The sequence below is a fragment of the Oryctolagus cuniculus genome, chromosome 14 (assembly GCF_051225735.1).
Source record: "Oryctolagus cuniculus isolate XC-2025 breed Fujian yellow rabbit chromosome 14, ASM5122573v1, whole genome shotgun sequence".
Taxonomy (NCBI): Eukaryota; Metazoa; Chordata; class Mammalia; order Lagomorpha; family Leporidae; genus Oryctolagus; species Oryctolagus cuniculus.
Window position 1 is genome coordinate 16,058,368 of NC_142880.1, and position 24,659 is coordinate 16,083,026.

Consider the following 24,659-nt stretch of genomic DNA (forward strand, 5'->3'; position numbering starts at 1 on the left):
CACGGAGTGACCTCGCTTTACAGCAACCCACTCGAGAGAACCATCTAGTCCTGTGAGAACCACATTACTCACTTCTGAAAGTGAAGCCCTCATAACCCATTCACCTTCCCCTAGAGCCAACTTCTTAAGACTCAACACCTCTCAATGCCATAACACTGGCAACCAATCTTCCAGCATGTGAGACTTTAGGACACACACCCAAACCATAGCAGATAATTTTTACTGAAGACCTTTGGAGTTAGCAGCACAAGGGAATTGCAATCCATACCGTGCAGCAAGACTCATGTCCTTAAAAAAATCTTCTTAGCATACTCCAAAATTACTCATAAAGGCTGCTGTCCATCCACCTCTCCGTCTCCTCTGCCATGCTACTCTCACCCTTGTGCTGATTTTTCTAACTTCCTTACTTCTCTCTACCTCACTGCCCTCTTTGGAAGGTAATGAAAGACAAAAGATTGAAACTGATGATCTGTGTTCTGTCCCTTGAAACTTTGGGGGCCAGATGTATTCAAAACATAAACAGAAGTTAAAATAATACAGATACTGAATATTTTATAGAGCATCTGGTGATGCATACTGAAATCATGCACACTAATAGTCATGCGTGAGTGAGGGGCCAGTATTTTGGAGCAGTGGGTTTAGTCACCACCTGCAACGCTAGCATCTCAAATGGCACTGAGTTTGTGTCCCGGCTTCTTCACTTCTGATCCAGCTCCCTGTTAGTGCACCTGGGTAAGCATCAGAAGTTGACCAAAGTACTTGGGCCCCTGCCACCCATGTGGGAGACCCAGATGGGGTTCCAGGCTCCTCACTTTAGCTTGGCCCAGCCCCTGACATTGGGGTCATTTAGGGAGTGAACCAGTCTATGGAAGATCTCTCTCTCCCTCCCTCTGTGTGTGTGTGTGTGTGTGTGTATGTAACACCATCTTTTAAATAAATAAAATAAATAAATCTTTTTTAAAAATAGTTATGCAGTGAAACACAGGACTGTTCACAATAAGTGGGATAACTAACTATTATACATGATGGCATTCATACAAGCTGAGACACAGCATGACAAACAGTGACAGTGCAGGGACGTCATGGAAAACCTCTCTGGGAAGGTGGAGTTGGAAGAGTCTTGATGGCATGATGCTGTGAGTGTGGAACCTTCTGGAAGCACAGTATTCAAGGGGGAGAGAACAGCAAGTGTGAAGCTGGGGTGCAGTGCTCTGTGAGGAAGCCAGGGTGGTGGCACGGCGTGGGGGATAAGAAGAGACAGGGGAAGTGAGAGCAGAAGAAAGTGCAGGGTTTAGGCAGATAACGGAAGGGGGCAGGTGCCTGGACCTGTCGTTTGCTGTAAGGGATAGAGGAAGACGGGCAGACTGTGATGGAGAGAGGTGCAAGTCAGGCAGGAGCAGAACGAGGTCAGCATGGGGCTCTTGCTCAGAAACAAGCACAGTGGGGAAGTCTTGGAGAGCAGGAGGGGAAGTAGCAGAGGGCAGAGCTCCTGTCGTGAGAGGGTCAGTGGGGCAGAAAGACAATCAGTATGATGGGGCCACGGAACAGGTGAAGCCGTGGCCTAGGAAGACAGAGAATCTATGCTGTGTGGTGGGTTTTCAGGCAGAATAGGCCTGGCTGCCTGAAGGAAATCAATGCCAAGTTAACGAAACATTTTAATTTTCTTCCCACCAGAGCTGGGATCAGTCCTGTGAGCTGGGCTGGGGCCCAGGTGAGAAGGAAGTGGAGGGAGGCTGAGACCTGTGGGACTCTTACAAACCTCCCCTCCTATTGCTAAGTTCAAGGGCAGAATTGTCTTCCATGTTTTGCTCTTCTGCATATCTAAACAATCCTAAAATCGTCAGAGAGCCCTGGGAAGACCCAAGCAAGTGCTCTGCATCCATCAATGACAAAGAGTATGGACAGCACGGAAAGGAAACAGCTGTAGTGGGAAATACAGCAGGAAGGATGGGTCATGCAAGAGTGTGCTGTTCTACATCAATGGATGCAAACCTGTGATCATTGAGGGCCACGATCCTTGCAATGTTCATCATAATTAACATCTGTTTATTAAATGACCACTGTTCTCTGGGCACAGAGTAGGCACTTCACATATTATTTCCAAACCTCACAGTCCTGAAGGCATCAGAACACCAGATAGGTGGCGAAGTTTATTGATCTTGTTTCCTCTCACCTTAAGTGTGGACCAATTAAGAAGTAAGATGCTGGAGCCAGCACTGGGCATAGTGGGTTAAGCTGACACTTGCAATATTGCCATTCCATATTGGAATAAAGTCCCAGCTACTGCACTTCCAATCCAATCCAGCTCCCTGGGAACGTAGCATGTGATGACCAAGCCAATGGATAGCCTGCCACCCATGTGGGAGATGAGGATGGAATTCCTGGCTCCTGACTTTGGCCTGCCTCAAATCTAGCTGATAATGGGGAATGACCAGCATGTGGAAGATGAGAGAGAGAGAGACAGAGACAGAGACTGACTCTGCCTTCCCATTAAATACATAAATAAATCTTTTTTAAGAAAAGAAAGAAGATCCAAGGATCACATCAATGTCAGTTTTAATCTTGAAAAACAAAACAAGTTGGCTGGCGCCGTGGCTCAATAGGCTAATTGTCCACCTGCGGCACCGGCACACCGGGTTCTAGTCCTGGTTGGGGAGCCAGATTCTGTCCCAGTTGCTCCTCTTCCAGGCCAGCTCTCCGCTGTGGCCCGGGAAGGCAGTGAAGGATGACCCAGGTCCTTGGGCCCTGCACCCGCATGGGAAACCAGGAGAAGCACCTGGCTCCTGGCTTCAGATCAGCTCAGTGCGCCGGCCGCAGCGCGCCAACCACAGCAGCCACTGGAGGGGGTGGGGTGAACCAATGGAAAAAAGGAAGACCTTTCTCTCTGTCTCTCTCTCTCACTGTCCACTCTGCCTGTCAAAAAAAAAAAAAAAAAAAAAAAAAAGAAAAACAAAACAAGTAGAAAATATGGCTTGGAGTTGCTGTTAATGTATCTCTCCAAAAAGGAAAAATTTCCCCACAAGAATACATTCTATTCCCATGAGCTGAGTGTACAGTCACTTTTCGTTACCACAACAAACTACCTGAAGTAACAAAATTTACAAAGAGAAATAAATGGTTAATTTAGCTCACAGTTTTGGAAGTTCAAGTCCAAGACTGGGCAGCCTAATCGGTTTGTCCTCTGGTGAGGGTGGTGGATGGCAATGGGGGAGCTCGAGCAGGGGATGGAGCATCACGTGATGGCCAGGAAGCAGAGAGCCTGGGCTCAACTCAGGTGTTCAGGAAAACCACATCCTTTCTGTTGGCCCCATGACCTGGGGACCTCCCACTAGGCCCCACCTCTAAGCATCACAGTTGATTTAATTCCCACCCTCCTAGTACTCTTAACTTATGATTTGATGGTTTAAAGTCAGGGATCAAATCACATTCAACCACCGCACTTAGTTCATAGCAAGAGGAAACAAAACATGCTTTCTGCAGGGGAAAATGGGAGCTAGAAAGGGAGAGACCAAACAAAGCAACCAGGGGCTGGTGCTGTGGTGCAGTAGATTAATCCTCCGCCTGTGAAGCCAGCATCCCATATGGGTGCCAGTTCTAGACCCGGCTGCTCCTCTTCCAATCCGGCTCTCTGCTATGGCCTGGGAAAGCAGTGGAAGGTGGTCCAAGTGCTTGGGCCCCTGCACCCACATAGGAGACTGGGAAGAAGCTCCTGGCTCCTGGCTCTGAATCAGCACAGCTCCGGCCATTGCAGCTATTTGGAGAGTAAACCAATGGAACGAAGACTTTTCTCTTTGTCTCTTCCTCTCACTGTCTATAACTCTACCTCTCAAATAAATAAATAAAATCTTAAAAAAAAAAAGTGTCAATCAGCAAGCAATACCCTGAGGCCAGTAAAGCCGCCGCCTATAATGCTGGCATCCCATGTGAGCACCAATTCGATTGCCAGCTGCTCTAATTCTGATCCTGCTCCCTGCCAATGCACCTGGGAAAGCAGCAGAGGCTGGCCCAAGTGCTTGGGTTCCTGCAACCACATGGGAGACCTGGAAGAAGCTCCTGGCTCCTGGCTCCTGGCTCCTGGCTCCTGGCTCCTGGCTTCAGCCTGGCTTCGCCCTGGCTGTTGCAGCCATTTGGGGAGTGAACCAGTAGATGTAAGATACCTTTCCCTGGCCCCCAACTCTGACTTTAAAGTAAATAAATACTTTAAAAAAAAAAAAAAAGCAATACCTTGTCCCAGTGAGAAAAATTGGAAAGGAAGACAATGAAAAAGTTCCTCTTGGCCGGCGCCTCGGCTCACTAGGCTAATCCTCCGCCTGCAGCACCAGCACACCGGGTTCTAGTCCCTGTTGGGGTGCCAGATTCTGTCCCGGTTGCCCCTCTTCCAGTCCAGCTCTCTGCTGTGGCCCAGGAGTGCAGTGGAGGATGGCCCAAGTGCTTGAGCCCTGCACCCGCATGGGAGACTAGGAGGAAGCACCCAGCTCCCAGCTTCGGATCAGCGCAGCACGCTGGACATAGCGGTCATTTGGGGGGTAAACCAAAGGAAAAGGAAGACCTTTCTCTCTGTCTCTCTCTCTCACTAACTCTGCCTGTCAAAAAAAAAAAAAAAAGTTCCTCTCTTTCTTTTTTTCCTATGGTGTAAAATGCAAATTCCTTCCTTTCTATAAACAGTGAATAGAAAAATTAGGAATAATAATCATTTGGGTCTTGCTATCCATTTTCACAGAGCAGCCAAGTGCAACTCTGATGCGTAGGCATGAAGTATAGGCTACTGACACGTCTTAGAGCTATGAGATAAAAGAGAATTCAGAATTGGAATGCAGCTCCCTCAAAAATAATCATGGATCGGTGTATAAAGCACAAATAAGGGAAGAGAATTAAGACCACCCACAATCACCCGAAGCATGGTGTTTAGCCCTGCCTTTGTATTGGATGGCATGTTGAGAAGGCTTGAACTTGGTTAGGACTAGGGAATTTCTAAGGGTTTCAGAATGAGGACTACGAGTGAGTCAGGAGAACAGCACAGAGAATTAAGTCAAGGCCTGGAGAATGAAGCAAACCCATCCTGCCAGAAGTCAGCTCTCACCTTGACAAAGCCTGCCTCATATCCCCTCACCTGTCACTCCTCCTGAATAGCTGATTGAGCTCCCACCCCTCCTCTGACACCTGCAGCAACATCCACTGGTTCACTCTTCAAACAGCCGAAGCCCAGAACTCCATCTGGGTCTCCCAGATGAGTGCTGGGGCCCAAATACTTGGGCTATCCTCCACTGCCTTCCCAGGCACATTAGCAGGGAGCTGGATCAGAAGTGGAGCAGCTGGGACCCGAACTGGTGCTCATAAGCTCTACCCACTGTTACCACAATGCCAGCCCAGAAGTAGTATTATTAGTTTCCTACCAATAAATGTATTATTCTTCTTCCAGTACCAATAGAATTGTATCACAGTAATTGTAATGTATCTGTAGGGTATGAAGAAGTTCTCTTTGTTTTCAACATCTCTCTGTGACATAGAGATTCTCTTACAATTGCCTGATGACATACCTTTCTCTCTTTCTAAAGATACTTGGAATTATACCACGGTCCAAGTGTCTTGAACTGTCACTTACAAGATTCTAAATACTAACTGGAATAAATCTTACTAAGCAAATTACAATGGCTGATTTCAACCAATCACCAAAGTTAAAATTACTGTTTAAATGGAAAATTAGCCATGAACAGTGTTCTATCAGTGAATGCATTTAGAACTTGACTAAAATGTCTATGAGTTTTCTAGAAAGAACTTGAAAAATTGGTCCCTAAGCCCACATCTTTCTATGTTCAATAGCAATGGTAATGAGGAACTCCTGTTGGGCACTTCAAGTTGGAAGCAGATAGTCAGTGCCGGTAAACTGCCCTCCCCTTTCTGAGACATGGTTCCATTCTACTGGGTAGGGAGCTCCAACCAGGAGATCTGAATCCAAGTGGAAGAAGGGGATGAGTGGCAAATTCCCTCACTGCCCACCTTCAAACTCAGGAGGCTTTAGGCTGTGTCCCAAAGATGTTAAGGGACCTGGGTAAGATCATCAGACTGCTGGAATGCACTTTATTCCAAACTGGATTTGGAAATCACTTCTTGAAACTGTGTTTAATCAGCATATCTTCAGACCTCCTGTTCAGAAACTCATACGACTTGGTAAATACCAGATCTGTTCAGATGGCAGCAGAATAAATCGCTAACATGAGTTTTCTTGAGTCAGCACACAGCTTATTATGAAAGCATCAGTCCTTGAGGCATCACCAGCCATGTCACTTTGTCCAGGGTCTAGTGTATCAGAGACCTAAAAGACACAAATTTCTGAAACCAGCGAAGAGTCAAAAATCTTTGAGAACCAGCCGGTTAATTTGACCTTGGGCACTGCTGACTCAGGTTCAAGAAGGATCCCAGAGGATTTGCTCACCACCACCATGTTCCTTTCACAGAGCCCCCTGACCCAAGAGATCCAAATTACATGGTCTTCCTGGCAAGCAGCGGCCTCTGTTCTGATATGTAGCGTCAACCACACCACATTCGCACACGTAGTCGTGACTGACACACACACATATACAAATTAATAATAATACATCTGCTTTTCTTTCCCCCTGTTCAAATGTGTGGAATTTTGTAGCACAGTACTAGACCAGCTCAGTACCTGATGGAAATAACCAAGAGGAGGCTACAGAGGGAAGGCTGAATACAGAATGCTCTGTGAAAGTACATCTGTTTTATAGGAGACACACAATCTGTCTCATTCCAACCTGCATTTCTGGGTCACTTGAGACATTTAAACTGCACTTATAATTAACAGCTATTTTTAAACAGTGAAAAAATAGAGCACTGGTAAGGTACAAAAGCATTAAAATTGCCCCAGTTTCGCTTTTCAATAGGACACACCACTGCAATATGCTTCAAGATCAAAGAGAGCTCAGAGAGAGAGAGTGAGAGAGAGAGAGAGAGAGACAGGCCGATCAGTGGGGATAAATTGTTTCCATTATGATGGTGAAAGAATAGGGTTCTTTCAATTGAAACAATTTAATAACCACATTCATTACATTGGTGTCCACTTGGTTTTATCTGAGCAGTTTTTGCATAACTGGGGAGCAAGTTCAATTGAGCTTATTCTCTAGAAATTAAGATGTACAGGGTTTGACATTCAGAAATTAGGCACTAATAGTCGACAAAGCAGTTGTCTTGAGATTTCCCCTGGATGTAGTGAGATCTGCCTTCCGCTAATTATGTCAAATGCAAATACGTTTCCTAAAAGGCCAGCCCAAAATTTTCATTAGCTCATTTCAAGGCAGTTAAGGTTACATTAGGGTGGTGACAGGATATCAGAATCTCTGCTTTAGAATATGCTTACAGAATCACTGTGCAAAGCAACACTTGCATGGCATAAGGATAGCAGTGCCGTCTGTAAACTCGTTTTCCCCTCAGCTATCAACAGAGCAACTCTTTCAGCACACTCCCCTAATATTCTGTGAGATCCTGATAACCAAATAGAGTCCCAACAGACACTGGAAGTGCCAATTTGATGAAGAACAAAGGGATCATTGATTCAGGAGGGAAAAAAAGTCACTAATTTTGTAGGGCTGACTTCAGCCGTGGATATCTACATACAAGAAAAAGTGCTGGGTTTTCTGCCAACCAGCTTCCCTGAGAATGGTTACATTTGCTGGTTCTCAACAGCACTATGGAGTGTGATGTGTCATTTGAAGTGTAGTTTATCCTAAAGTGCTATTTAAAAAAGATATTAGGAACGGAGTTGTGGAAATGCATATAGAAGAAGAAAACCCAGGGTTTACATATGATGTATGAGACATATACAATCCATTCCTGTCTGCTTTCCTCACTTGGAGCTAAATCACGTACGGGAACATTTCAAAGACATTTCCCAGTGTACACTAAATCCTCCTTTGTTTTCTTATTGCTGCCAAACAAGTGGAGAGTAAAGAATTGTTGGGACATACATTGGGTGGTAACTTCATAATAGCTGCACTTCTTCTTCCCTTTTTTTTTTCCAGAAGACAAAGTATAAAAACTGAGAAGTTATCCTTCCCTCTACAAGAGCCTTTAAATAATGGGTTTTCCAGGAGCCGCTGCACTTCCCTCTCTAGACCATTTCCCCAGATGGGATTTGCAATATAAAACCACCATGGATTGGCTTATTGAGGAAAGCAGACAGACTCATACAAATCACTGGAAAGATAAATAAGCTATAGAAATCAATAAATAAAAGCCAGGCGGAAAAAAAATCAAACTCCAGCATTCCAGACCAATTAAGATGTTATTTACTGCCCATGTGATTGTAACTTCGACGCTCTCCTTCCTTGTTCTAACACGATAGGCATTTGTTTTGTTGCGAGAAAGATATATAACTGATGTGTAAATAGAAAATGATATAGATAGATTTTATGTCCCATAAAACTGTTAATCTGTGCTCCACATTAAATATAAAGTACATTTTTTATTTAGACACTGCACTGGTATAATTAAAATAAAGTATGCTAGCTTTATTTTTCAGTAAGTCATTTCCAACCATAGAGATCAAATAACAGTGCAACAGCAGCATGAAATGCGGTTATAATAGCCTGAGACCACATTTCCTGAAACTAAAACATGGGCGATAATAGTGTGAAGGTACAAATTAAATGCAAATAAAACAGATTCCCTATTGCTGCTAACCCCCGGATTGGGTTTCCACGGGGGGCTTTTAGCTGTGATGCTGAGCTTCCGTGAGCAGCGATCATTGACATGTTATTAGCACCATTTTGAGACCACTGATGGAAACTCTCAGTGAAGGATGTAAGAAGACTGCCTGTCCACTTTGCAGGAACAGATGCAAGTGGCCTGGGGCAAAGCGAATAAAAATACACTGCCCAGACTGCCTCCGGGACACTTGCGGCAGTTGGCAAACCCTCATTGACTTGTTCCGTAATTGATGTACATTTTTGTGGCAACCTGCTTTCATTCACCTGGCAGGAGCTCTTTTTGATTTCAGAGGTGTGTCAGCATGGCTTAGCAAGAGCCCATCTGCGAGGGTGCTTGCTCTGAAAACACCTCGGTTTTAACACGAGGGGCTTGGAGTCGGCTTGTGTTATGGTTTCTGGGTTTCCTCTGCTGTAATGGGCTTCCATGCCACATGATAATGGGTGGCTGAGATAATATCGATGTTTTTCTCCAAGTTGAAAAATGTAATCGAAAGTGAGCTTAACAGAATCACCTTTCCTCTCAGTTCAGTTTCACAAGAACCTCGCTAGCAGTGCTTAGGATGGTCCTTGAGCAATTTGCTTCTTTATAATTTCAAGTGCACCAATATAAGTAGTCAATCTGATGAGATGTGGCCTTATTCTAGACAGGTAACTCACTCATACTTGGAGGCTTTCTAATTAAAAATTAATCTTTTAGAAAATGGCATTTGTTTAATAACTCTATGATTTGCAGCTATCAACTTTCAGGAAAGTTTTGGGCATGATACACTCCATATGCTCTCTAACTACAAAGGTCAATTTATGCAAAGAAAATAAGTAACTATTCTTCCTTGCTTCCAAAAACTATCAGGGACTCCCAAAAGTTTCTGCAGTGCCTGCCTCTCCTAGATGCTCTGTCTCAAAGAAGGCCATTTACACAAGTTAATCCAAGCTTCATCCTCTACCTCCTTCTTCCCCAAAACCAGGTGCATATAGCCCAAGGGGCACACATGCTGATACACTGGGTGCAAGAAAACATTGATATGTTTTTCTTTATATGCTAGAAATACATGAAGCTCTACCAGCAGTAAAAAATATAAATATTAGTAGAGCATAGAGGCAGGTGTTAAAGTGCAGGGGAGTTAAGCTGCCACTTGGACCACCTGCATCCCGTATCACAGAACCTGGTTTGAGTCCCAACTCCACTTTTGATCCAGTTTCCTGCTAACATGCTTGAGAAACAGCTGATGACAACCCAAGTACTTTCATCCCTGCCACCCACGAGGAAGATCAGGATGAGGCTCCTGGATCATGGCTTTGGCCTGGCCCATCACTATTACAAGAATTTGAAGAGCAAGCCAGTAGATGAAGGATCTCTCTCTCCCTCTCCCTCTCCCTCTCTCCGTGTGTGTGTGTGTGTGTGTGTGTGTGTGTGTGTGTGTGAGAGAGAGACATATGTCTGTCCATATATTAAGATTTATGCTCTGTTGGACAGTGAGGACAAGGACGAGGAGGGTAAGCCCTGGCTGAAGACCGTGATGCGCTGCTGGCTGCCAGCCGGGGACACCCTGTTGCAGATGATCACCATCCACCTGCCTTCGCCTGTCACCGCCCGTAAGTACCACTGCAAACTCCTGTATGAGGGCCTTCCCCCCACGATGAGGCCGCCATGGGCATTAAAGACTGTGGCCCCAAAGGGCCCCTCATGATGTACATCTCCAAAACCATACCAACCTCTGACAAAGGGTGCTTCTATGCCTTCCAACCCGTTTTGGGGGCTGGCGTCCATCCACCTGAAGGTCAGGGTCACAGGCCCAACTACACTCCAGGTAAGAAGGGGCATCTCTACCTGAAGCCGATCCACAGCAAGATCCTGGTGATGGGCCACCACGAGGAGGACGCGCCTTGCTGCAACATCACGGGCCTGGTGGGCGTCGACCAGTTCCTGGTGAACACTGGCAACCGTGCTGCTGATGAAGTTCAGCGTGAGCCCGGTCATCAGGGTGGCCGTGGAGGCCAAGAACCCGGCCGACCTGCCCGAGCAGTGCATCACAGAGGGTGCTGGTGAGGTGCACCTGGAGCTCTCCCTCAGGGACCTGGAGGTGGACAACACCTGCATCTCCATCCCGGGAGGCGGTGAGCGAGGAGTCTAGCGTGCTGTGCCTCTCCGGGTCTCCAGGACATGGCCGAGGCCCGCAAGATCTGGTGCTCTGGGCCCGATGGACCGGGCACAACATCCTCACCTCCGTCACCAAAGGGCTGCAGTATCTCAACGAGATCAAAGGCAGCGTGGCGGCCGGCTTCCAGCGGGCCACCAAGCAGGGTGCGCTGTGTGAGAGAATACATCGGGCGTGCGCTTCGAGGTGCACAGGACACTGCACGCAGACGCCATCCACCGCGGGGGCGCAGCCTCTACACCAGCATGCGGACGGCCCAGCCCCGCCTCACGCAGCCCATCGACCTTGTGGAGATGCAGAGTCCTGAGCACGTGGTCGGGGGCATCTACAGCGTCCTGAACACGGAGCAAGGCCCCGTTCGGGGAGTCCCAGCTGGCGCGCACACCCATTGCTTGTGACGAAGGCTTGCCTCCCCGTAAACGAGACCTTTGGCTTCACCGCCAACTTGGGGTCCAACACGGGCGGCCAGGCCTTCCCGCAGTGCATGTTCGACCGCTTGCTGATCCTGCACGGAGACCTCTTTGACAACAGCAGCCGCCCCAGCCAGGTGGCGGCCCGCCGCGCAAGCGCAAAAGCCGACTTCCAGGACTAGTTGCAGGCGGTGGCTCCGGCGGCCCCACCCTCTGACCCGGCTCGCCCACGCGATGCCCCTGGAGGCTGCCCCCTCGGGGCCGCTTCTCCCGAGAGGCACGGGGCATGCGCAGTGCCGTCGCTCCACCGTAACGCTTGAGGCCGTCTCGCGCCATATTTATTTCGGACTCGGGGCCGCAGATGCGCCCTCTGCACAGGGACTCACTGGCTGGTGGCAGAGGAGGGGGGAACGCCCAACACTTCTCTCTCCTTTCTTCAGGGGGAAACGCAGATGTGTGCAAAATTCTAGGAGGACCACATGAAGAGGTTTACAGGGTCAGCAGCCCGCCTATGGGGTCAGCTAAATGTAAAGAAATCTCAAAAACTCCATCTGAGAAGCAGACTAATAGTTCCCCTAAAATGTCCATGTCCTAATCTCCAGAGCCTGGAAGTATGGTACCTCCCACGGCAAAGGGGACTTTGCAGACAGGCAGAGTGGACAGTGAGAGAGAGACAGAGAAAGGTCTTCCTTTGCGTTGGTTCACCCTCCAATGGCCTCCGCGGCCGGCGCATGGCGCTGATCCGAAGCCAGGAGCCAGGTACTTCTCCTGGGGTGCAGGGACCCAAGCACTTGGGCCATCCTCCACTGCACTCCCTGGCCACAGCAGAGAGCTGGCCTGGAAGAGGGGCAACCGGAACAGAATCCGGCGCCCCGACAGGGTCTAGAACCCGGTGTGCCGGCGCCACAAAGCGGAGGATTAGCCTAGTGAGCCGTGGCGCCGGCCAGGGTATGCACTTTGAATGAGGACATTATCTGGGTTTTCAGGGTCTCTCAGTATCGTCACAGGAGTCTTGAAAAGGGAACAGTGGGCCGGCGCTATGGCATAGCAGGTAAAGCTGCTGCCTGTGGCGCCGGCATCCCATGTGCATACCGATTCAAATCTCAGCCGCTCCACTTCTGATCCAGATCTCTGCTAATGGCGTGGGAAAACAGTGGAAGAGGGCCCAAGTGCTTGGGCCCCTGCACCCACGTGGGAGACCCCAAAGAAGCTGCTGGCTCCGGAAGAGCCCAGCTCTGGCTGTTGTGTCTATTTGGGGAGTGAATTAGCAGATGAAAAATCTCTCTCTCTCTCTCTCTCTCTCTCTCTCTCTCTCTAGCTCTGCCTTTCAAATAAATAAATAAACTTTAAAAAAAAAATTTCCAGCTGGACTCAGTCTGTGTGGTGACTCGGCGCCTCTTGCCCCCACCGCACTCCTCCTCTCAGAAACGAATCCACTGCAACATTGTTGAGAAATCAACTGCAACATGTGGTGACAGAAGAAAATCGCATAGAAGCCACATGAGAAGGATTCCTCTCATCGCTGCTAGTTTTGAAGAAGGAGGAAGGGGCCACAAACCAAAGAAAGCAGGTGGCCTTCAGAAGCCAAGATAAGGAAATAAATCTCCTCTGGAGACTCCAGAAGGAATGCAGCTCTGTAGACAGATGAGATAGCCCAGTGAGGCCTCTGACCTACAGATAATAAATGTGTGTTGTTTTAAACCACTAGTTATGGTAATTTGTTATGGTATCAGTTGGGAATGAATATGAGAACATGTCAAAAAAAAAAAGTGGAGTTAAAAGGTAAGCTTGTTTCAGTGCAAAGAAGTTTTGAAATCCATGCCTAATTTTGTCAAAATGTACATTTTGTACATTCCATCAGGAAAAAATCTAAGTGCTTCAACAAATCACAATTACTGAAACATCGTTTGATCAACATTTCCTGATTCCATGTTATTTAGGGAACAAATGGCGGCAAACTATGGGATGGTAAGTTGACTAAAAAATCATTTGCAAAACTAGAAATAAGAATAAGTTCATTAGCCAAGAAGAGGTAAGAGTTTTCATATATGATCTTTGCCCATTATATGCAGTGCCAATAACTATCAAAAAAAAAAAAAAGGACTAAAGAAATGGATCTTGGCATAAGTTGCATTTGCCCCACATCTAGGGCACTTAAAGAGTTTTAAAACTCATTCTTCAACATTTGAACTTCAGAAGGAAAAATTTCCAGGAATGACAGTATTGTGCTAGAAACATTAACGTGCCAGCATGAAATAATATCGTTCTGTAGGAGGTAATAAAGGCATGAATTATTGTATTTGGTTCAAATTGTATTTGGTTCATGGATGTTACTGTGCTTCTTATGGGCAGACACAACTAACAGGCACAAGAACACCTGCCCATCTCCCTCAGAAAATTAAAGTCGTGTGCACAAACATCAGTCTAAGAAATTAGGAGACTGTTTGTGGCCAAGAGGAAATGTGCAGTGTTATAGACACGCCTCTGAAGGATGCAGAATCTCTCTTGCTACAGCAGAACATGATTTCTCTCCTGGTCTCGCTCATCGTGGAAAGAACCCTAAGTTATTTACATTACAAGTGTGGCTTTGTCTCCTGTTGGGTAGTGTGCTCTGTTAAATGAACTTGCTGCTATGCCAGACAGTGCTGCCTTGATGGACGCTGGCCGCTAATTGGTTTGGGGTTCTTGGCCATCTCAGTTAACTAGAAGGTTCCATAGCATCTCCTATTGAAATAGGCCCTATTCAAATGATGGGCATGGGTCAATGTATACATGAATTTGTTAAGGTAAGAAAACAGTCCATATCTTAAAGTCTATAGAAAATACTTACAGGTGCCATTGTGTGCCAAAGTTGTATAGAAGTTTGAGAAAAGCATGGCCCAAGAAAAATGCAAACCTCGAGAAGCCTCACCGTGACTTAACCCTTTGGGAGCCAAAGCACTAAGGGAGGAGAAAAGCCTTCTCTTTCCTTGCTCTCTGCCGATGCAAACAGAACTATCACTTGTGCTACAACCTCGGTAATAATGCACCCAGTTAATCTACACAATGTAGAGTCATCCTCTCAAAAAGTAATTCACTTCTTTAAAAACTGGAAGGAAAATAAATATGGTGCAGTAAAATAGTTGAGGAGAGGAATCTATCTGGACATTTCACAAAACATTTCATTATGCTGACAATTCCCAGAAGTGCTCTCAAGAGTGCTTTAAGCTGAGGATTACTGCGCTGGAGCTGATGGACTTTTTTTGTAGCCCCTTTAAAAGGCAGTGAACCGTTTTTCTATTTTATTTAAATAATGCCCCTTAAAATGGATTTTTAGAGGTATAATAACTCCTTAAGAGTCAGTTATGCTAAACAGTTTCTCTTGATAGAAATGTTGTAAAACTCGTTAACTGCACAATTTCAGATGCCGGCTTGGTGAACGCTAACTGACATGTGAATGACCAGAGTTTGTAAAATAAATTGCAATAGTTGTTGTATCACACAGCTAGCACTGCACAAGCTGGAGGCCGCAAGGGGCTCCAACCTGACAGAAAATTACTTCAAGATGAATGAAAAGTGCTTGTTTCTCTTTATTAGTTTTTAGAGAACAGTGAAAATGTTGAATTGTTTACTGAGGGCTGATTAAACGTGGTCAGCGGGGCCATGTCCCTACTGCTAACGGTGGGCTGCCCCGCTGCCCGCCCAGCCTCCACACCCCGGGCCCCCTGCCCCCAGCCTGTGCCCCTGCCACATGCATCTTCTTAGAGGCTATTATGGCTGCACATCTGTGTGTGAAATGTGCTCATTCTGACATTCCACTGCTGCTCGGCGCTGCAGAGGCCTTTGTTAGGTAAAACACTGTTGTCAAGCCTAACAGGCAGGTCATGCAATTTGCTGGACACCGCGGCAGAGAATAGCCCAGGGTGAATTGCCGCGGCCCCAAACAATGCCCGGTTCCATATTGGAATACATATGTATTTCTTCCATTGTGTAGCGCTACAAAAAGTCATGACACTTCGGGTTTTTTTTAAGGCTTTGATTTTAAAAAGAGGAAAGAAAAAACTAGGTTGCTAGGGTTAGACTACCACAGAATAGCCTTTTTGTTGTATTTACTTAGGATAACCACTGTCTTATGGCTAAAAGGAAAAAGGCATGAAGGGCTTTAATTGGCCATTTGTGGTTTAAATTCCATTTATGTTTACCAGAAAGCACGCAGGCTACCACCTTAGCTTAAAAGGAGCGATCGGAACCAGGGCGTTGGGGAGGAGGTGATGGAGAAGGTTTCTCACTCTGCGTTTCCACAAAGGAAGCAGCCCTTGATGGAAGGAGATGAAAACTCATTAACAAGAAAACAGTCTTGTCATCGGGCCAGAAGAAATGATGCCGACCCAGAAGAAATGAAGGACGAGGACTCACTACCATTTCATCTCCACACACGGCTTTTGACAAACCACCCCCTTCCTTACCCTGACCTCAGCCTTACCCACGTACACACTCATTCCCAGCTCGGGGATATCGACAGGAACAGGGAAGAGTTCCAAAGTCATCTGCGGCACCCGACCCAGTCCTCGGAGCAGACCCCAAGCGCACAAGCAGGATTCTCCTCCCTTCGGGGCAGAACGCGCTTCCTGAGCCCATTATGCATATCAGCAGTGGCACATGTAATTACCTTTTTAGGGTGGCAATTATTCCTCAGAATCAACAAGCAGAGTTAGAGCATGTTCCCCCAAAAGACATTTGGGGATCAATTCTGGGTCAATTACATCAGGCTTTGATTTATCACACGGTGTCAGGCCGTGTTTAAATAAAACAGTTTTTGAAACAGAAAGCATGAGGTAAAGGCGAAAGGTGTGACTCACATTGGTTTCCTTCCAACTTTGCTTTCTCCCAATTGCTAGGCCCTTCCCCCATTCTCAAAACAGCTGTAATTTGCTGGGTTTTATCTGTTGGACAGTTTGCTGCTAGGAATATTAAAAGTAATGAATCTGGACTATGCCCAGATCTGTGATCTGCCCCCCACGCACACACCAGGCACCAAGAATTTCTCTTGGGATGCAGTGCAGGGTAGAGGTTCATAGTTCAGGATTTGAAGTCTGAGCGATCTGGACTGGGATCCCCAGGACTTACAAAACACACGGGCTCTGCAGCCCGTGGTGCCTACATTAAATGCTTCAAGGAGATAATTAATCGAGCTAAAGCACTTAGCTCAGCCCCTGGTGCATAAAGAGCACCCATCGAGAAGAGTGACTGCTATTCTATTGATGAGCAAACGATGGGAGCTGCTCCCTCAACGTCCCACCCCTGTGCGGAGAGCAGGCAGGGCCACAGAGGCAGACTGGGCATCCGTGCAAACAACAGGGCTGACCTGGTGACAAGACAGCAACGGAAAGCCCAGCAGACCAGACTACATAAAAGTATCCAGTTCACTTGGACGCATCCTCGTAGATCAACTGTAAACTACAAACCAACAAACATGCTAGTCTATTAGCAAAATTCCTCTGGCAGAGAGCCAGAGGAGCCAGGGGCCACAGAAGCAACTGATAGTCCAAGTGTTTGGGCCTTTGCCACCCATGGGTGAGACCCAAATGAAGCTTCTGACTCCTGGCTTCATCTTGGTTCAGACCTGGGGAGGGAACCAGCAGATGGATGCTCTCTCACTCTCCTCTCTCTCTGTAACTCTGCCTGTCAAATAAATAAATAAGGCAGAGTTACAGAGAGGCAAAAAGAGAGAAGTCTTCTATCCACTGGTTCACTCCCCAATTGGCCACCACCGCTGGAGCTTGGCCAATCCAAAGCCAGGAGACTGGAGCTTCTGCAGGGGCCCAAGGATTTGGACCATATCCACTGCTTTCCCAGGCCATAGCAGAGAGCTGGATCAGAAGAGGAGCAGCCTGGACTTGAACCAGCACCTACATGGGATGCCGGCACTGCAGGTGGCAGCTTTACCCACTACACCACAGCACAGACCCCACAAATAAATATTTTAAAAAAAGAAAAGAAAAGCTGGCACAATGTCAATTCAGATGGACCCCACTCAAGACAAAGGCAAGTTTCTTGTCACAGACACAGCAGAAAAAGTCTACAGCCTACTCTCATGTCAGTTTTCTAACACTGGAAAAATCATGATTCATACTTACTCTTAGGGTGAAAATAAATCTTGGGGGAAACTGTGGAGTCATTCAACTCACAGAACACAAAGTCTAACACATTGAATACTGAAATACTCAGCAAATGTTCATCCAGAGCCATTGCTCAGATACATCTAATCTTGGGTCAGTGACTACCACCCCCAAGTTTGAGCCAAACCTTCCTCTCCTGTTAAGAACTCATGCAGAATGACAGGCCTCTTTGTCATAGATGGTAGAGATCTGCACAGAACAGATGTAAGTCTTTCTCAGTCCCTAGGAAATGTACAAACAATATACTTTACCAACAGACAATCTATACTCAAAGGAGAAAAAACCAGAATATAACCCAAATGAACTCCACCTATAATGTATCTGCATATATAAAATCTATAAAGTAATTATTCAATTAAAAAAAGGATCCTCTATTAAATGTCCAACCCCCAAAAAATAGCATTAAAATGTCCTGAAGAGCTCACCTCAAGGTCTTTTGTTTTGTTTTGTTTTGTTTTTCACTAAAGGTACTTAAAACACTTAAAGAATACACTTTTCCAATCAATGGTTTCTTGTCTTAGGGACACACCTAATTAAGAGCAGAAAAAAAAAGCAATATGCTCTTAAACTAATGGTAAATTCTTTGGAGGCAGGCTCCACACCATGTTTGTCTCTCTCATTTTCTCCTCTCTATTTAGTGCAGTGATTCACACATAGTGAGTACTCAATTAACTTGAAAGGCAATGCATGTTTCAATTCACATTAATTTGGAGGGGCTGCATTGATTTAAGGAGCAACTGAGATGAAAAGAATAGGTTCAATCTTTTTTTTTTTTTCTGATTCTGGCTAGTGATGCACACTGCCTGGAACATTTCCTCTGCCCAGGCCTGGGTAACGGCAGGTCACAGAAGCTTCTCAATATCTTGATTTGTCTCCATTTTTGCTGATGGTAACAAGATGATTCCCTGATGGTTGTCTCCTTTTTTTTTTAAGATTTATTTATTTCAAAGGCAGAACATCAGAGAGAGAGAGAGAGAGAGAGAGAGGATCTTCCATCTTCTGGTTCACTACTCAAAAGGCTTCAACTAGGTCTGGCCCAAGCTTTGAAGAATGAATCAGCAAATGGTAACTCTTACTCTCTCTCTCTCTCTCTCTCTTGCTTTATCTCAAATAGATTTTTAAAACTTAAAATTCATCTGAAGTCATTTCAGGATCTTTTTTCTGAATCATTATATGACACTTGTCGCTGAGGCCTATCATCATCTTATCATCTTAATCTGAAACATCTTTTGCAGTCCCCTCTTCTGTATTTCTACCACATCCCATCCTCTGCCCCATCCCCTCCTTGGTCAGGCTCTGTTCTCCACAGCCTGGAATCTGGTGGCCTCCTCTTTCTGCCAACACTTCCTTTGATGTTGTCTGCACTCCTTCCAAGTGACATCACTTCTCCTATGCCTTCATCTCAGCTGTAAGCGAGGGCCCCTGAAGTCTCCTCTTGGGCTCAATCCTGCGGTGGCCTTCCACCCTTCCTCCTCAGAGCAGAGGAAAGCTGTCTCAGGCCAGGCAGTTCCCTACTTGGCCACACTGAACTGTGCTGAGTTTATTCTGTGCTGCTGCTTCTCCATTTCTCTGTCTCCCTACTAGTGCCAGACATGTCAACCAGTCCTTGCCCTTATCAGCTTCCCAATTTCCTATCATACCTTGTGCCTCACCTGGAGCAGAATTCCACTTGAGTAGGGATGATTCTGGTTCAAGTTTTGTGTGCAAGAGTCTGACTGCCGGCTGAGACCCAGCTTGTGATTGGAGGGCTCCCTATCCTGATGCCATCACTCTGGATGCAGAATCGCCCCTGCCTGCTACATTCCACTTGGCCCAAACCTCCTACTGAATAGCATCTCCAATATTAGCAAGCCCCCTGACCCTGCCCCAACAGGGCAAGCATGCAGAGCAACTGATCTCTGAGCTCTTCTGAATCTTTGTTCACTTCCTCTTCTGCCTTCTTAATCAGCTGCTATTTTACCCTTTGGAACCCCATTTGCACCACAACCTAAGACGCTTACCCCCCAAAACAAATCCACACTGCTTTGCCCCTTATCTGGATTCCTCTGTGATAAACAATATCACACAGTTTAGCACTTGGTTGTTGCTAAACATTCTGTATAATATTAGCTCTCTGGATATACTTAATTCAGTGAGAATTAAATTCAGGGATGAAAACCGTGACTGGGACTTGTTAGGGTGCCTCCAAAGTACCTGGTGCTGACCTCTAGAAGGAAAAGAGCAGAGCAGAGGTCCACCCCAATCTGCTCCCTCTGCAGACCCCGACTCAGCCTTACCACACCCCTCCCCCAAGAAGAAAAAGAGACAAGGTCACTGAATCAAGTCACCAGACTCAACTAAACCTCTTGTAAGTGGGTGGAGCCTCTGGTGGATTGAAAGAAAAGGTTATAACTTTAGCTTTTGTAGACTGTGGGTTCTCGGGGTACGTCTGAGGTTCTTACTCTTTCTGGATTGCTTCTTTCTACTACCATGGGGCCACTGTGATAAAATTGGTCTAGAGGGGATGGCATGGTAGACCAGGCTGAGCCATGGCTTTCAACACTGGCATCCCACGTCAGAGTGCCAGTTCAAGCCACAGCTGCCCGATTTCTGATCCAACTCCCTGCTAATGTTCCTGGGAAGGCAGTGGAATATGGCCCATGTGGTTGGACCGCTGCCACCATGGAGGACCTGAGTGGAGTTCCTGGCTCCTGGCTTCAGACTGGCCTACCACTGGTTGTTTCAGTCATCTGGAAAGTAAACCAGTGAATAGAAGATCTCTTTTTCTCCCATACCTCTCTGATGCTCTTCCTCTCAAATATATAAAATTTTTTTAAAAATAAATGGTCTGGAACTGCCTCCCTCTTGGCAGACCCCCGCAAGCAGATACCTCCCCTCCCCTAGATGAGGCCTGGAGCAAAATAAGTATACTAGCTACAGCTTAAAACCTTAGTCTTTGTTCTCCTGTCTCATCTTGATGCCACTGCAATAGGATACAAAGAGCTAGACCTTATATAGATAGCCTTGCACAGAGCAGCTCCATGTGAACCACTGAGCTCATCAGAGACTACATTATGTTAGCGGAGAAGTGTCACAGTCCAGGCAGTGCAACAATATATGTATTTGACCTTGAATTTTGTCTTGGCTTATCTCCTCCATGTACCTGTGGCCCCGACAACAGTGCAAGAACCTCTGGGCCCATTTCAATACAACTCATATCTAAGTATGTTCTCAGCACATACTTGTTCATTGCTTTTTCTATAGTAAAATTAAATGCTTAAACTTTACCAGCATAGACCAGAAATTCTGAGAATCTTTGAAGAGCTGGGTCAGAGTTGTCTATGATTCATTTATTGAGTACTTGTCGTACTCAAAACCTTATCTTCACTTTATTTCTATAAAGACATTTCTCTAAGAACACAATTCTTATAACATCTATCTTTGAAAGCTGAGGATACAAGCAATATAAATCCCGGGGGTTTTACAAGCTTTTCTGCCAAAAATTAAAGCCAATGGACTTCTAGTGTGAAATTTTGCATTAGCTCCTGCAGATGGTCAGAGTCTACTGTGGAATTGTGGAATATTCATGATATCTCACAAATCCTGAACATTTAAATATTCCATACACACACTATACACATATATACGTACCCTGGATATGATGCTACTTGAAAAGAAATGGCAAATAGACCTAGGTGTATCTCAAAGTCAGAAGATTATCTGTCACCTGGACATGTTTGGGGTCAAAATTCCTCACTGAAACAATGCTTTTGTTGAGATGGTCACAATTGCCCTAAAATCCCCACCCTCCCTCATTGCTTTTATTAATAAAATTGATTTTAAGGGGCATATGACCCCAAAGGCTGTATTCTCAGGCCCTCTTGACTACAAGCTGTGGCGAGTTTGCTGTGAGTAGTCAACAGTACAACTGAACCAAGGAGAGCCCTTAGAGAGAACACCTGCGAGCCTTCACCCAGGGAAAGCAAGAGTGGAAACCTAAGCAGTGCAGAGCAGATATGGCAGCTCCGCTGGTTCAAGGGGCTCTTTCCCTCTTGTTATGTCACTAGATTTTGGGGTCTAGGTTACTCTAACAACTCTGCCTTTGTAGAGCTGTCCAACTCAGACATATCACTTAAACTCTAAAAACTAATATGCAATCTTCCTAAGATTGTTGTTGGCAACATGAGATGAAGTCTTTTTTTTTTAGTTCTCATTATACCCTCAGCATCTAGAACAAGGCCCAAACATAGGAAGCATTCAATAAATATTAGTTATTATTGCTCATCTTATTGATGTGCTAGAGCTAAAAAAGGAATGCCATATTTTAGCAATTAACATTTAGTACTTCCAGATGTGATCAAATGAAGCTATTCAATGCCATGTGCATTAGAGGGATTGCTTTGTTTGACCCAAATCTTAGAAAACATGGTCTGACAAAGGATTTTTTTTTCTGACTTGTAAATTAAACTATATGAAGACTCTTACATGCTGAACCATTGGTTGTCAACACAATAAACTGACTTAATTTTTTTTAAATCTTTCCCCTCTCTGAATGTTCTTTAAAGATTTATTTAATTTTTATTTGAAAGGGGGAGTTAGACAAAGGTAGAGGCAGAGAGAGTGAGAGAGATCTTTCATCTGTTGGTTCACTCCCCAAATGACAACGGCCAGGGTTGAGCCAGGCTGAGGCCAGGAGCCAGGAGCTTCATCTGGGTCTCCCATGTGGGTGCAGAGGCTCAAACACTTGGGCCATCCTCTGCTTTTTTCTTAAGCACATCATCAGGGAGGTGGACTGGATGTGGAGCAGTCAAGACTTGAAATGGGGCCCATATGGGATGCTGGCATGGAAGGTGGTGGTTTAACCCACTATGCCAGAATACCAGCCCCTGAATATCTTAATTATTAATTAATTAATTAATTTGAAGGGCAGAGTGACAGAGAGAGATGGCAAGATAGAGAAAGAAACAGAGACAGAGAAAGAGAGATATCGTCCATCTGCTGGTTCACTCCTCAAATGCCTGCAACAGCCAGGGTTGGGCCAGGCTAAAGCCAGGAGTCTGGAACTACATCTAGGTTTCCTATGTGGGTGGCAAGGACTCAAGTATCTGAGTTATCACCTGATGCCTCCCAAGGTGCACATTACTAGGAATCTGGATTTGATGTGGAGGTAGAGACAAGACTCAATCCCAGGCACTCCAATACCATATGGGATGTGGGCATCCCAAGCAGTGGCTTAACCTACTGACTCACAATGCCCATAATGACTTGGCTTTTAAAAATGACCCCCTTCAATCAAGCAGACCTGGAGAGTCTCAGACACACAGCCCCAACAGCCCTACTGTTCCATCCCTACTCGTTATTTTTACAAGAGTCTGCTGTTCATGCAAAGAAGGAAAAAAAAATCTGATTTTTATAACGTGTATCATTGTGAATTTGTATTGTAATACCGACCTCAAGAAAGTGATTCTGTCTTCTGTGGAAGGTGGGCACTTCTTTCTTCTACAGAAATAGTATGGATGAGGTTTTTCAGCAGAGTGCATTTTTCCTATTGAAGAGCACTTAATAAACAGACACCTGGCTGCTTTCATTTCCCATGAGTGGCACCGATTTGCCAGTCATTGAGGTAATTCCATCTGATCTGTCGTGGCGATGGATTCTACAAACTAGGTAAGCCCGTCATTAAGGGGAGGGTAAATTACAGTCTCCGTGCAAGACATCACAGCACTTATGTCTTGTACTCACATAGCCAATGAAGTGTAAGGGAAAAGAAAGAAGACGAAAATAAGGTTCAGCATAGGCCTACTGCTTTTCTTGTCAGTGAATATTGTGAGCTGGCCATTGATCCACACTTTTCTCTTTTTCTAAGATTTATTTATTTATTTATTTATTTGAAAGCCAGAGTTACAGAGAGAGAGAGAGAGAGAGAGAATGAGAGCGAGAGAAAAAGAGAGAGAAATCTTCCATCTGCTGGTTCACGCCACAAATGGTAGCAACAGTCAGGGCTGGACCAGGAGCCAGGAACTTCATTAGGGTGTTCCACTTGGGCCATCTTCTGGTGCTCTCCCAGGCCATCTGTTAGCAGGGAGTTGGATTGGAAGTGGAACAGTCAGGACTTGAAGAGGAGCCCATATGGGATGCCAGCATCCCAGGTGGCAGCTTATCTCCCTATACTACAGTGTTGGCCTCCCTATACTTTTTTTTCTTAAAGATTTATTTATTTATTTATTTGAAAGGCAGAGTTACAGAGAAAGGCGGAGAGAGAGAGATGGTCCATCCACTGGTTCACTTCCCAATGGATACAATGGCCAGGCCTGGTACAACCTACGAGCCTGAAACTCCACTTGGGTCTCCCACATGGGTGGCAGGGAACCAAGATCTGCTGCTTTCCCAGGCACATTAGCAGGAAGCTGGATTGGAAGTGGAAGTGGAACTTGAGCTGACATTTACATGGGATGCAGGCATTGCAGGCAGCCCCTGGTCTACTCTTTTTTTTTTTTTTTTTTTTTTTTTTTTGGACAGGCAGAGTGGACAGTGAGAGAGAGAGAGAGACAGAGAGAAAGGTCTTCCTTTTCCATTGGTTCACCCCCAAGTGGCCGCTGCAGCCGGCGCACTGCACTGATCCGAAGCCAGGAGCCAAGTGCTTCTCCTGGTCTCCCATGAGGGTGCAGGGCCCAAGCACTGGGGCCATCCTCCACTGCACTCCCGGGCCACAGCAGAGAGCTGGCCTGGAAGAGGGGCAACTGGGACAGAATCCGGCGCCCCGACCGGGACTAGAACTTGGGGTGCCGGCGCCGCTAGGCGGAGGATTAGTTTCGTGAGCCGCGGCGCCGGCCTGGTCTACTCTTTTTTATGATTTACATATCAAGTTTCATTGCATTCAGGAATTTCATCTAACCTGAAGCCTTTGTGCATCTGCTCTTGAAACACTACTCCTCCTTTCTTCTCCCTTTCTATTCAATCTTGCTGTAATTTTTTATTTGCATACTTAAAATTCTCATCTTGAATGGAGATAATATCTAAAGTAAAATCATTAATGTGGGTGATTTAAAGAAGACAAGTGGGAACACACGAAAGCCTAAAGTGCAGACTGAACACTTCATGTGCATGATGTTTATTTAGTCCATATGACAGACCTGGAGCAGGTCTCATTATGATTTGAATTTTTGTCCCCTCCAAAATTCATGTTGAAATTTAATTAGCACTGTAACGGAGGAGGGAGCCATTAAGTGTGAGTAG

The 24,659-nt window shown here is 45.8% G+C and overlaps 1 long non-coding RNA gene and 1 pseudogene across 1 annotated transcript in view; one reads left to right on the forward strand and one right to left on the reverse strand.

Moving 5' to 3' along the window:
* Positions 1-24,659, reverse strand: part of LOC103349547 (uncharacterized) — a 556,187-nt gene that overhangs the window by 526,377 nt on the left and 5,151 nt on the right. The gene's annotated exons all lie outside the window — the stretch shown is intronic.
* Positions 9,901-11,619, forward strand: LOC103349569 (elongation factor 2 pseudogene; annotated as a pseudogene).